Raw genomic sequence first — 11,550 nt, forward strand, 5'->3', positions numbered from 1 at the left:
TTCAGGAATGACCACCATCAATTCTTTAAGAATCACCCTGAGAATGCATGAGCATATTGCCTTGTTAGAAGAATGGAAGCCAAACTACTCAAAAGGTGCTCCAAAGCTTGTACGTGGCAAGTTGTACAAGGTATCTTTGTGATTTTCAACTTGCCACAATGAAATAGCTTTGCACGTAGAAAGAGCTGGGAGATTTGATCAAATGGGCCATTATATGGTGGTAGAAACATTTAACGCACCTGTATAATTATCCAAAGAAATAAAATTATTGCTATAAGGAAGGTAATTCATGTTTGAAGGCTATTGATTGTCCTTATTTGGTAATGTAAATTTTAGATTGAAGCAAGGGAACATTCAATGAGCAATATGGAAGAGTCTACGTTACATGAGTTGCAAAAGTTGGAAAAGCCTTTTGATGATCCTAACAGATGAATCAATGAAGACCATAGCTTTGGCACATTTGGCAGGAACACTCTAGCTAGTAAAGAGATGGTGGCAAAGTGTGCAAAGATTGGGGGATTGATTAAGTGTGGCATTCATTGAAAGTAGTGGAGCCAATCCTTCATGCCTCATTGGATGTGTTTCTATTCAAACATATATTATTTGTTGGCTCTAACAAGGAGAAATCCACTAAAAAGAGTGTGATGATGGAAGACAACGTGTCTGCCATTGCTATGATTGGGAAAAATAATGCAATTTATAGGTGCAAAATTGTAATGAAAATGGAAAATTGAGTCTGTGAAAAATCATATTTTAATGACCCCTCTTGAATTAAAGTTTGAATGCTTTGAAACGTTTAATTCTACAATCTTTTTTTTTTGTTGAAGTCATACAATTGCCTACAAAAAATGCTAAATGTTTAACAGAATTGTCTGTGTTGCAGATGATGTTGTGTTGAATGATGAGGAACTAATTGAACTAAGTAATAGCTTAGCAATAACACTAAGCAATCTTTTGATTGTGTTGGCACTTGTTTATCATATCTCATGCAAGCATTTTTTGAGCCACATTATTCTACTAGAGAGTATGATTCTATATATGGTTGTGAGGACTTCTATATTTGTGGATTTCTACGTGGAGCTTCTTGTGGTGTTGTGGCAACTACGGATTCAAACATTGTTCATGCCAATAACTTAAAGGTTGCAAAGATTAGCAATTCCAATATTGAGCAAAGTTGTAATTTCTTGCCACTAGAACATTTAATTTCAATAGATATTGTTTTAACTTTGCCAATTAACTTATCAATTTTGGCAATGATCCTTTATATCCTTGTGATTGATCAAGTCTTGCGCTAAATGTGTTGCCGACTGTACAAAATGCATCACCAATTTGGCTATAAATTGATGATGCATTGATGACAAACTTAGGAATTGACAATGATGATCTTACTAATAATATTAGTGTTGATTTCAGCATGTCAAGCTATAATTACAATGGTTTGGATGATGATTTGTTTGACTTTGTCTTGGATAGAATCATTTTAATATTTGATTACCCAATTCCAAGATGCTCAACCAACATCAACAATACAACCAATATTTCATTTGGCTATGGATTATGACCATAGAGGCATTGAAAGATCTAATAACAACTTGTGTTGATTATTTTTGAATGAGGCAATTCAGGACATTGTTGAAGAGGAAAATTGAAGGAGTGCCAATTAGATCTTCTTCTTAGTAGCCAAACATGGTGATAATACATGGAAAATCAAATGTTGAAATAGTTCCTGTTGAAGGTAATTGCATTTTGGACTCGAATCTTGGTGGACTACATACTAGTACTAGTTTTGGGAATTGTTCTTGGTACTTTGTCGTGAACGAGGTCTTGAAGAACCACTTTATTCAAGTATCTTGTTCTAGGATGATGATTCAATATTTCATGGAACTCTATGATTGGAAGAAGTTTACTAGCATGAAGGACATAGCTAACCTCATTTACTATGTAACATTATTGACAATTATGCTAAGTATGGAGACCTATGTTAGACGTCTAAGGCTTCTTAAAACTACAAAGAGCATCTTTAGAGTATCAATTTTCCCAATGATAATGCTGAATAGTATTTATACTACTAGTGGTTCAAATGCCAATAATGAAGATTTTTTGAGGTCGATCAACAATTTGATAGGATGAAATTAAAAACATAAAAAGGAGCAATGGAGATATGAAAGAATTGGCTGAAAATTATGTCTACTATAGATTTTGGTCAGGTTTACTATCTGGATGCGGTTTTTAATTATGTACAATAGTGTATACTATGTAGCATCCCCATATCTCTATAGCTAGTGTGCATACTTACATTTGTTACCATATATGTGGTAGTGGTATGTGTGAACACATTTAGGACCGCCGGGGCATTTTTTCCCTCACTAGGAGGTTTCTTCCCTGTGCATTGTATATACGTCCATTCATTCTAGGACTAACTTATCTTTCCATTGTGCACTAAGAAATATACTCTTTGTTGTGTGCGTTGAGCTTCTTCATCTTATCCAAGTTGTGTGTGCTTCCGTGAAACCCTAATTCCAATAATTGGTATCAAAGAAGGTCGCGTCTCCTGAGCATAGTCGTCAGCGTTGCCAACACCCACCTGCTCACTTTCTCCGATTTGGGTGAGCTTTGGTGAGCATCAGCACGCTGACAAACACTTCGCAATAGTTTGATGAGCTTGGTCTGTGCTTAGAATTTTGATTCGGCCTCCGTTTCCACTACAAACAGTACACATGATGTTCAGTCACTCGTCATGGATGACCACAACACAGAGGTTTTCAAGATCTTTGCTGTTGAGGATAAATTGGATGGGGATAATTATCCAATGTGGGCTTACATGATGACACATGTTCTTGTGTCAAAGGGAGTTTGGAATGTTGTGCAGATAATTGATGTATGTCTGGATTCTGCAGGTTTTGTTGAGGATGTTGCAGGTTCTGGTGGCAGGTTTGTCACTACTAGAGTTGTTTTGCCTACAAACCAGCAGTCTACAAAACCAGCTTGGGATATTTTGGATGGTCTTTATGCAAGTCGAATGAGGCTAAAGTGCTAGAGTCAAAGATTATGCAAGAGGAAGATGACACGAACACTTTCCTTGTTGGTATCAAGGGTATTAATGAGAAACTCATGTTTGCAAGCAAAGTCATTTTTGATAGTTCAATTTTACAGACTGTTCTTGATGCATTGCTAGATTCTTACAAACTTTTGCTAGTACTTGGAGACTTATGACCCAAGGAAACCCTCAAGCTATCAAGTTTGATGCATTATGTACATGCTGTTGCAAGAGTCACTGTCAAGAAAGAACATGGCTAAAAAACGTGCAATTGAACAGGCTTTTGTTGCTGCTCAAAGAAAAAGTGGTAACAACAATGTAGCCACTTCTCATAGTTCTTTTGTGAGTAGAAAATCACGTGTTCCTAATGTTTCTGCTAGAAGCACCTCATCTGGAAATTTTGGTGAAAAAGGCAAAAAGAAGATGCGTTGCCATTATTGCAAGGCTAATGATCACTTGATAAAGAAGTGTCCTAAAGTGAAGGCAAAAGAGGCCAAGAACAAAGAGAATGGTTGTGACTGAAAGTGCAACTATTGTAGAATCTTCCGGGAAAGAAGATTGTGATACTGATGTAGATGCAAAGTGGGCATTTAGTGTAGAGTGCACTTATGATCCTTTTGTCCATGATGCATGTATGTGAGTTGCTGTAGATTCACATGTGTGGTACTTTGATAGTGGTGCTATAAAGCACATTAGTCCACGTTTAGTGCATAGTGCACTTATGATCCTTCTATCCATGATGCATGCAAGTCAGTTGCTGTAGATTCACATGTGTGGTACTTTATTAGTGGTGCTACAAAGCAGATTACTTTACATCGTGACTTGTTTACCTCTCTCAAGTGTGTCCCTCATGGAAATACAGTCACTTGTTCCAACAATGCCTCTTACGCGGTCAAGGAAGTTGAAAGATTGTGCTAAATAATGTGAATGGTAGTTCTTTCACACTTGTTGATGCACTCTATATACAAGGTATAAAAAAGAACCTTTTGTCTGTATCTACACTTGCAAACTTGGTCTTGTTGTCAAATTTGTGGATAACAGATGTATAGTTCATGATCTCAGTTTTGATGATGAAATAGTTGCATTTTGCATTTTGTGCCATTGAGCTATATAGGCTCACTCTGTATGCCAAGTGTGGGCAAAATTTTACAAATGTAGTTGTGGATTCAAAGGCTGTTTTAGATGCAAAATTTTGGCATACACATTTTGAGCATCGGAATTTTGCCTGTTTGCTGCGTTTGTAGAAATCTGATATGGTTGCTTCTTTTCTGCCTCTTGAATCACCTTATAAGCATGTTTGTGAAGAATGTATTTTGGGTAAGATGCAACATTCGAAGTTTCCAAAGGATGGTTCAATAGGGCTACATGTAGGTTGCAACTTGTGCATAATGACATTTGTGGGCCTATGCAAACTCCATCCTTAGGCAATTATCGAGAGAGAGAGAGAGAGAGAGAGAGAGAGAGAGAGAGAGAGAGAGAGAGAGAGAGAGATGCATTGTATGGCAGATGCCGTCAGGGGGCCCATCGCATCATCAAGCTTAGAGGACACCATATGTAGAATCAAACCAGCTCGCCCAAACCCTTCCTTAACTCACTAGGTGTTAGGTAATATATTAAGAATCCACCAGCAATTTTTCTATTTAAGAATTTCACTTCTTAAATACACACCCCTCTTTTTTACAAGAGATTTCCTAGGTCAATACAAGATATTGAGACTAAACCCCAGTTAATTATACCGAGGCAATGGCGAGACAGTCCCCTCCAGTATACTAGAGGGAGTTAATCCTTGTTTTAACAACAGCATGTGTGTGTGTGTGTGTGTGTGTGTGTGTGTGTGTGTACACATGATATACGTATCCCACTCCACTCTCACTCTTTTGTATCCTTAAATGTTGTGAGCTTGGCAAAATTTTCAATAATTCTCTCTTAAAATATACCTAAGAATGAGTCATTTTCTAACATACCACTTAAAGCTATAACCTTTTTATATTGTCAAATCCATTTAATATAAAGTTTCAACCTTCCTCTAGTATATTTCAATTTATAACACCCTAAAACACTCAAAATTTATGGGATCCTTAGAAATTTGCATACAAAGGGCTAAATCAAAATCTTCAAGAGTTAAAAAAAAAAATCACTCCAATAAAGGTTTGTCTAAGTCTATAAGTCTATGGTGTTGTCACAAGTATCATTCAAGGATTTTTTTCTCAATCTAATTTTTTTTTTGTTTCCATGCTCTATTTGCAATGCTTTTTATGTAAGTGCATGAAAAAAAACAAATGCATTATGCTCTCACTACAACACACTGTGTCAAAATTGACACGGATACCAATGACCCAAGGCTTGTTTTAAAAGTAAAATACATTGAAATAAACATTGGAATAGACGCCGATATGGTGTCGTCGGTATATGCATCGATATATGAGACATGGGAATAAGCTATGAAACGGGCGTCGAAATAGACGCTAAAATAATTATCGATATCTTATTTTATTATACCGATGCTTGTTTTGATGCCTATACCAGCGTCTCTATCGAAAACTGTACCGACAACAGAACTTGCAATTTTTTTTTGGACAAAGGGCTGGGAACTGATGCTGCATATACTGCAGCAACAGAAAACAGTCCTTTCTGCCCAAAGGAAGAGTGCACAAGCAACCACACTCCACCTACAACTTGACGCTAAAGAGCGAGTATATACAGATTAGCAAAATTGTAAGAAGAACAAAACCACAAAATCAAAAGCTTAACCATAACCATAACCATAACTTGCATGAGATAACATAACCATAACAACGATACCATCATTGCAAAACCATAACCATAACCATAATCTAATTACCAAACCATAACCATCACATGATTGCGATACCATCATTGTAAAAACCATAACCATAACTTGATTGCCAAACCTTGACCATAACCTCTGTGCCATACCATAACCATAACCCGTGTGCCATACCATAGTTGTGAAACCATAACCGTAACCTAATTGTCATACCACAATCATAATCGCAAACAGAATGCAAAACCATATAAACATAAGCGTGAAACTGTACATGTATACAATCACTGAGTAAGACTGTATCAAGAAGACCATAGCTACAAAAAAGACTGTATCAAGATGATTGAGTAAGACTGTATCAAAAAGGACCCCATAACACCATATTAGTAAATTTGAGAATTTTCCAATTTTCAATTTCAACAAAAGCCTAAGATTTGACCACATTGTCAAATCTTAGCCAAAGTTTTGAAAGCATGGCTTTAAAGATCTTTTCAAGTACTACCTTGTGGAAGGCTTTAGTCTTAAAAAATAGTTTGTGATTTGTGCACCAAATCTTCAAGATATTGGTGATTCCAAAATTGTCTCTAAAGTTTCAAACTCTCTAATATGGTGTTTGATGGTAATGCCTCCAAGTCAACGGCCTCTCCCTCCTCCTGTAGTAGTTGGGTCAAAAGGACCACAAGTCCATGATCGTACCCATACTTCTCCTCTCGGCGTGTCGGAGGGTGCTTCACGACAACTTCCTGTAAAATTATGGTTTAATCATGAGATAAATCTTCAAATAACATATACATTTTTAACAATTTAAAGCATACATATAATACTTACAAACTCATGTTGAAGTGTGTCGTAGCCTCCACTTCCAAGATGTGACGCTCCAGCAAACTTCAAATGTGCTCTGGCTGCATCTCTCTCTGCTGAAATCTATCAAGATTGTCTCGTGTCTCTCGTGCAATCCCCGCCCACTCCTCTGTGTCCAACCATACCAGATTTGGACTGTCGGCATTGTACCTGTCTCGCGCCTCTGACTGACGGTGTGACATTGTGACCTTTGCCACACCCAAAATCCAGTCATTCAAGACTGGATCGTACCCCTCTGCTGGCCTGTACTCTCTGTGAATGGCCTCAATGATGTAACTCTTTCTTTCACCATCTTGATTATCCCAAATCTGCATCACAGAGTGGCCAAACTGAACTATACGCTGCCGAATCCTCTATCACATGGACTTTCCGACCCTATCTACCACAACATTCCCATCCTTGCTCTTGTACACCTTCCTAGGATCATACTTGTGTGATCCCCAAGGTGTACCTGGTGTGTCGATCGATGAACTATCTATTGAAGACAGTGATGGATGCTCTCTTGGTGGTGTGGATGCATCGATAAAACCGCTACCATAGCAACCATCACCGCTAGAACGACGCCTACCTCGTCTCGAGGATGAACCACCCGTCGGTGTAGGGGATACACTCGACTGAGGTGTGGGGCCAGTCGGTGTAGGGGTAACACTAGTCCTAGGCGTAGGGGCATCCATAGTAGGTCTAGAGGAACCAGCTGCCCAAAGGTTATGTACGTATCTAATCTACTCTGGTGAGAACTGTGTAAAAAAGGAGCCCATCTGCTCGGGTGACATGCCGGCCGAAGTGATAGGAAAACTAAAACTAGGAGAGTATGTATCATCGTCATCAGCCATGGCTAAAAATACACAAATAGTCCACATGAGAATGCCTTGCACATGTACATTTCATCGTCCGATTGGTTAGGACATATCAACCACATCAATTCCTGTCCATAAGATTTGGAGCTCTTCTATAAGTGGTTCCAGATAGACTTCCATGTTCTTTGCTTTGTAATTTTCTGGGACGATCAGTGACAACAACAAATGGCCCTTCTTGATAGCTAGCCATGGTGGAAGATTATAATAAACCAAAAAAATAGGCCACGTGCTCCATGATGAACTCCGTAATCGAAATGTGTTTACTCCGTCCATTGCCAGACCAAATCCGTCCATTTCCAGACCAAAGCGGATATATCAAGGCTCATTCTTAAATGAAGTCCAATTTTCCTCTATGTGCTTCCATGCACGAGAGTCAATAGGTACCCACATCACACCATCTGTCAATCTAGTATTTGAGTGCCATGTCATCAAAGCGGCTATAGACTTGCACATGAACATGCTCTTTACTCTTGGAATGATAGGAAAGTGTCGAAGGACCTTTGCAGGGATAAATTTTCCTTGTGTGTCCTCTCTATACCTGTTTGATCCACAATTGGGACACTGTTCCAAATTTGCATACTCATTGCGAAAAAGTAAACAATCATTATAACATGCATGTATTTTGTGATAATCCAAGAACAAATTAATAAGAAGCTTTTTAGATGTTGGACGGGTAGGGGACATGTGATTAGGCTTTTGGCAAGATTTGCTCGTTGAGCAACCTGTCATTCCATGAACAAGTCAACCCCTTGATCACATTATTGAACTGCAATTTGTACTTTATCATGCTTAGGATACAATTTATTTATCTGAAAATCTCTGTAACGAAGGCGTCAAACCACCCGTAGATAGTAAATTGCAAATTAAGCATTTCCAAAGCGGTACAGAGAACTGAGATTTTTACACCATTGTAAAGCGGTATATGTGCAAGAGTTTGCATCATCTCGCCCTCTTTATCATTGCTATCATGCCATCGATAGACGGGATGACTGAGGTTGGTTCGAAGTATTGCCTTGAATATTGTTGTCTTCTATGTTTTCAATGATGGGATCCATGTCAAAAAACACATCTAACATTTGCTCCATCTCTTCTTCTTGACATGCCACATCAGGTATTGGTTGGGAGGACTCAGTTGATGGCTGTTCGTTTGAAAATCGCCTTCTCTGGGATGAAGTTGGAGCAATATCTACTTGCGGAGGTTGATATATTGTCTCTGGACCATGAGATCGATAGTGCAGGTCTTGTAGTTTCTCTATGGAAAAGAGACCGTTATTGTGTATGTGATGGTTGCAGAGTTTTGTTTTCGAAGGATCTGATGCTTGCAATGCGCACAAGGACACGCCATCCTATCATCCATACTTTATCTACCAATGATGCAACAAATAATTAAATCACTTTGTTATAACTCCACACTACTAACTACATGACAATACATGACAACTTCACATTCTCTAGCCATACCCGATCCCCACACTTCTCGGTCTAGAGGTGCACGAAGATTAGGACCATAGGGTAATAATCTCGTCTTTATTAGTCAATGACGATATATTAGGGTTTTTGAAGTCTTTGTACGCTTTTGAAGTTCAATTGGGTTATTTTACTTCGTTTATCAAAGTTCGTTTGCATTTTGAAGTACACAAGTCATTTTTGAAGTCCGCTTACATTTTTTCAACTATTTGCCGCTAGCTCTAACAACCTCACATTCTCTAGCCATGCTCGATCCCCGCACACCTCGGTCTAGAGGTGCATGGAGATTAGGACCACAAGGTAATAATCTCGTCTTTATTGATCAAGGACTATATATTAGGGTTTTTGAAGTCTGTGTGCACTTTTTAAGTCCAATTGCGTTATTTTACTTTGTTTATCAAAGTCCGTTTGCGTTTTTTGAAGTACATGAGTCATTTCCGAAGTCCGTTTATATTTTTCTTACTATTTGCTGCTAGTTTTGACCTAACCTATAACCTAACCTAACCTATAATCTAAACCTGACCTATAACCTAACTTAGCTTAACCTATAATCTAACCTATAACTTGACCTAACCTATAACCTATAACCTAACATAACCTAATCTATAATTTAAACCTAACCTATAACCTAACATAACCTAATCTATAATTTAAACCTAACCTATAACCTAACCTAACCGAAGTCTGTTTGCATTTTTTGAAGTACACGAGTCATTTCCAAAGTCCGTTTGCATTTTTTTTACTATTTGCCATCAGCTCTAACCTAACCTATAACCTAAACCTAACCTAACCTAATCTATAACTTAACATAACCTAATATATAACCTAACCTAACTTATAACCTATAACCTAACGTATAACCTAAATCTAACCTATAACCCAACATAACCGAAGTCTGTTCGCGTTTTTTGAAGTACATGAGTCATTTCCAAAGTCCATTTGCGTTCGTTTTTTCTACTATTTGCCGCTAGCTCTAATCTAACCTATAACCTAACCTAGAACCTAAACCTAACCTAACCTAATCTATAACCGAACCTAGCTTAATCTATAATCTAACCTAACCTATAATTTATAACCTATAACCTAAACCTAACCTATAACCTAACCTAACCGAAGTCTGTTTGCATTTTTTGACGAGTCATTTTCGAAGTTTGTTTGTATTTTTTCTACTATTTGTCGCTAGCTCTAACAACTTCACATTCTCTAGCCATGTCCAATTCCCACACACCTCGGTCTAGAGGTGCACAGAGATTAGGACCACAGGGTAATAATCTCGTCTTTATTGATCAATGACTATATATTAGGGTTTTTAAGGTCTGTGTGCACTTTTTAAGTACCATTACGTTATTTTACTTCGTTTATCAAAGTCTGTTTGCATTTTTTGAAGTACACGAGTCATTTTCGAAGTCCCTTTGTATTTTTCTTACTATTTTCCACTAGCTTTGATCTAACCTATAACCTAAACCTAACCTAGCTTATAACCTAACATAACCTATAACTTATAACCTAACCTAACTGAAGTCCGTTTGCGTTTTTTGAAGTACACGAGTCATTTCCAAAGTTCGTTTGGTTTTTTCTACTATTTGTCGCTAGCTCTAACTTAACTTTTAACCTAAACCTAACCTATAACCTATAACCTAACGTAACCTAACCTAACATAGCAACCTATAACCTATAACCTAACGTAACCTAACCTATAACCTAAACCTAACATATAACCTAACCTAACTGAAGTCCGTTTGCGTTTTTTGAAGTACATGAGTCATTTTCGAAGTTCGTTTGCGTTTTTTTACTATTTGCTGCTAGCTCTAACCTAACCTATAACCTATAACCTAACGTAACCTAAACCTAACCTAACCGAAGTCGGTTTGCATTTTTTGAAGTACACGAGTCAATTTTGAAGTCCATTTGCTTTTCTTTTACTATGTGTGGCTAGCTTTAACCCAACCTATAACCTAACCTAACCTATAACTTAACCTAACCTAACCTATAACCTAAATCTAACTTATAACCTATCCTAACCAAAATTCGTTTGCGTTTTTTGAAGTACACGAGTAATTTTTGAAGTTCGTTTGCATTTTTGCTACTATTTGCCGCTAAGCTAGACTAACCTATAACCTAAACCTAACCTAACCTAACCTTACCTATAACCTAAACCTATAACCTATAACCTAACCTAAATTAGCCTATGACCTAAACCTAAACCTAAACCTAAACCTAACTTAAACCTATAACCTAAACCTCAATCGCATGATGATGATGAGATGGTAGCGAAAACGTTCCCCAAAGCATAATTTCAAAATAAAATTGCATAAAAATTTAAAGCATTGAAAGCTTCATGCATGAAGTTTTATTTTGTCAATACAATATAATTTAAAAATAAAATTGCATAAAACTTTAGAGCACTCACATGAGGCCTATTTGAGCAAGAAAGAGTTTTAAAAACGTCTTCAAACCTACAAAAATGCGCGCGCGCGCACACACACACACACACACGCTATGTTACACACACATACACTAGATTGCATAAACTTACAAGCCAA

Source organism: Adiantum capillus-veneris, chromosome 15 (assembly GCF_014529385.1).
Source record: "Adiantum capillus-veneris isolate H3 chromosome 15, ASM1452938v2, whole genome shotgun sequence".
Lineage (NCBI taxonomy): Eukaryota > Viridiplantae > Streptophyta > Polypodiopsida > Polypodiales > Pteridaceae > Adiantum > Adiantum capillus-veneris.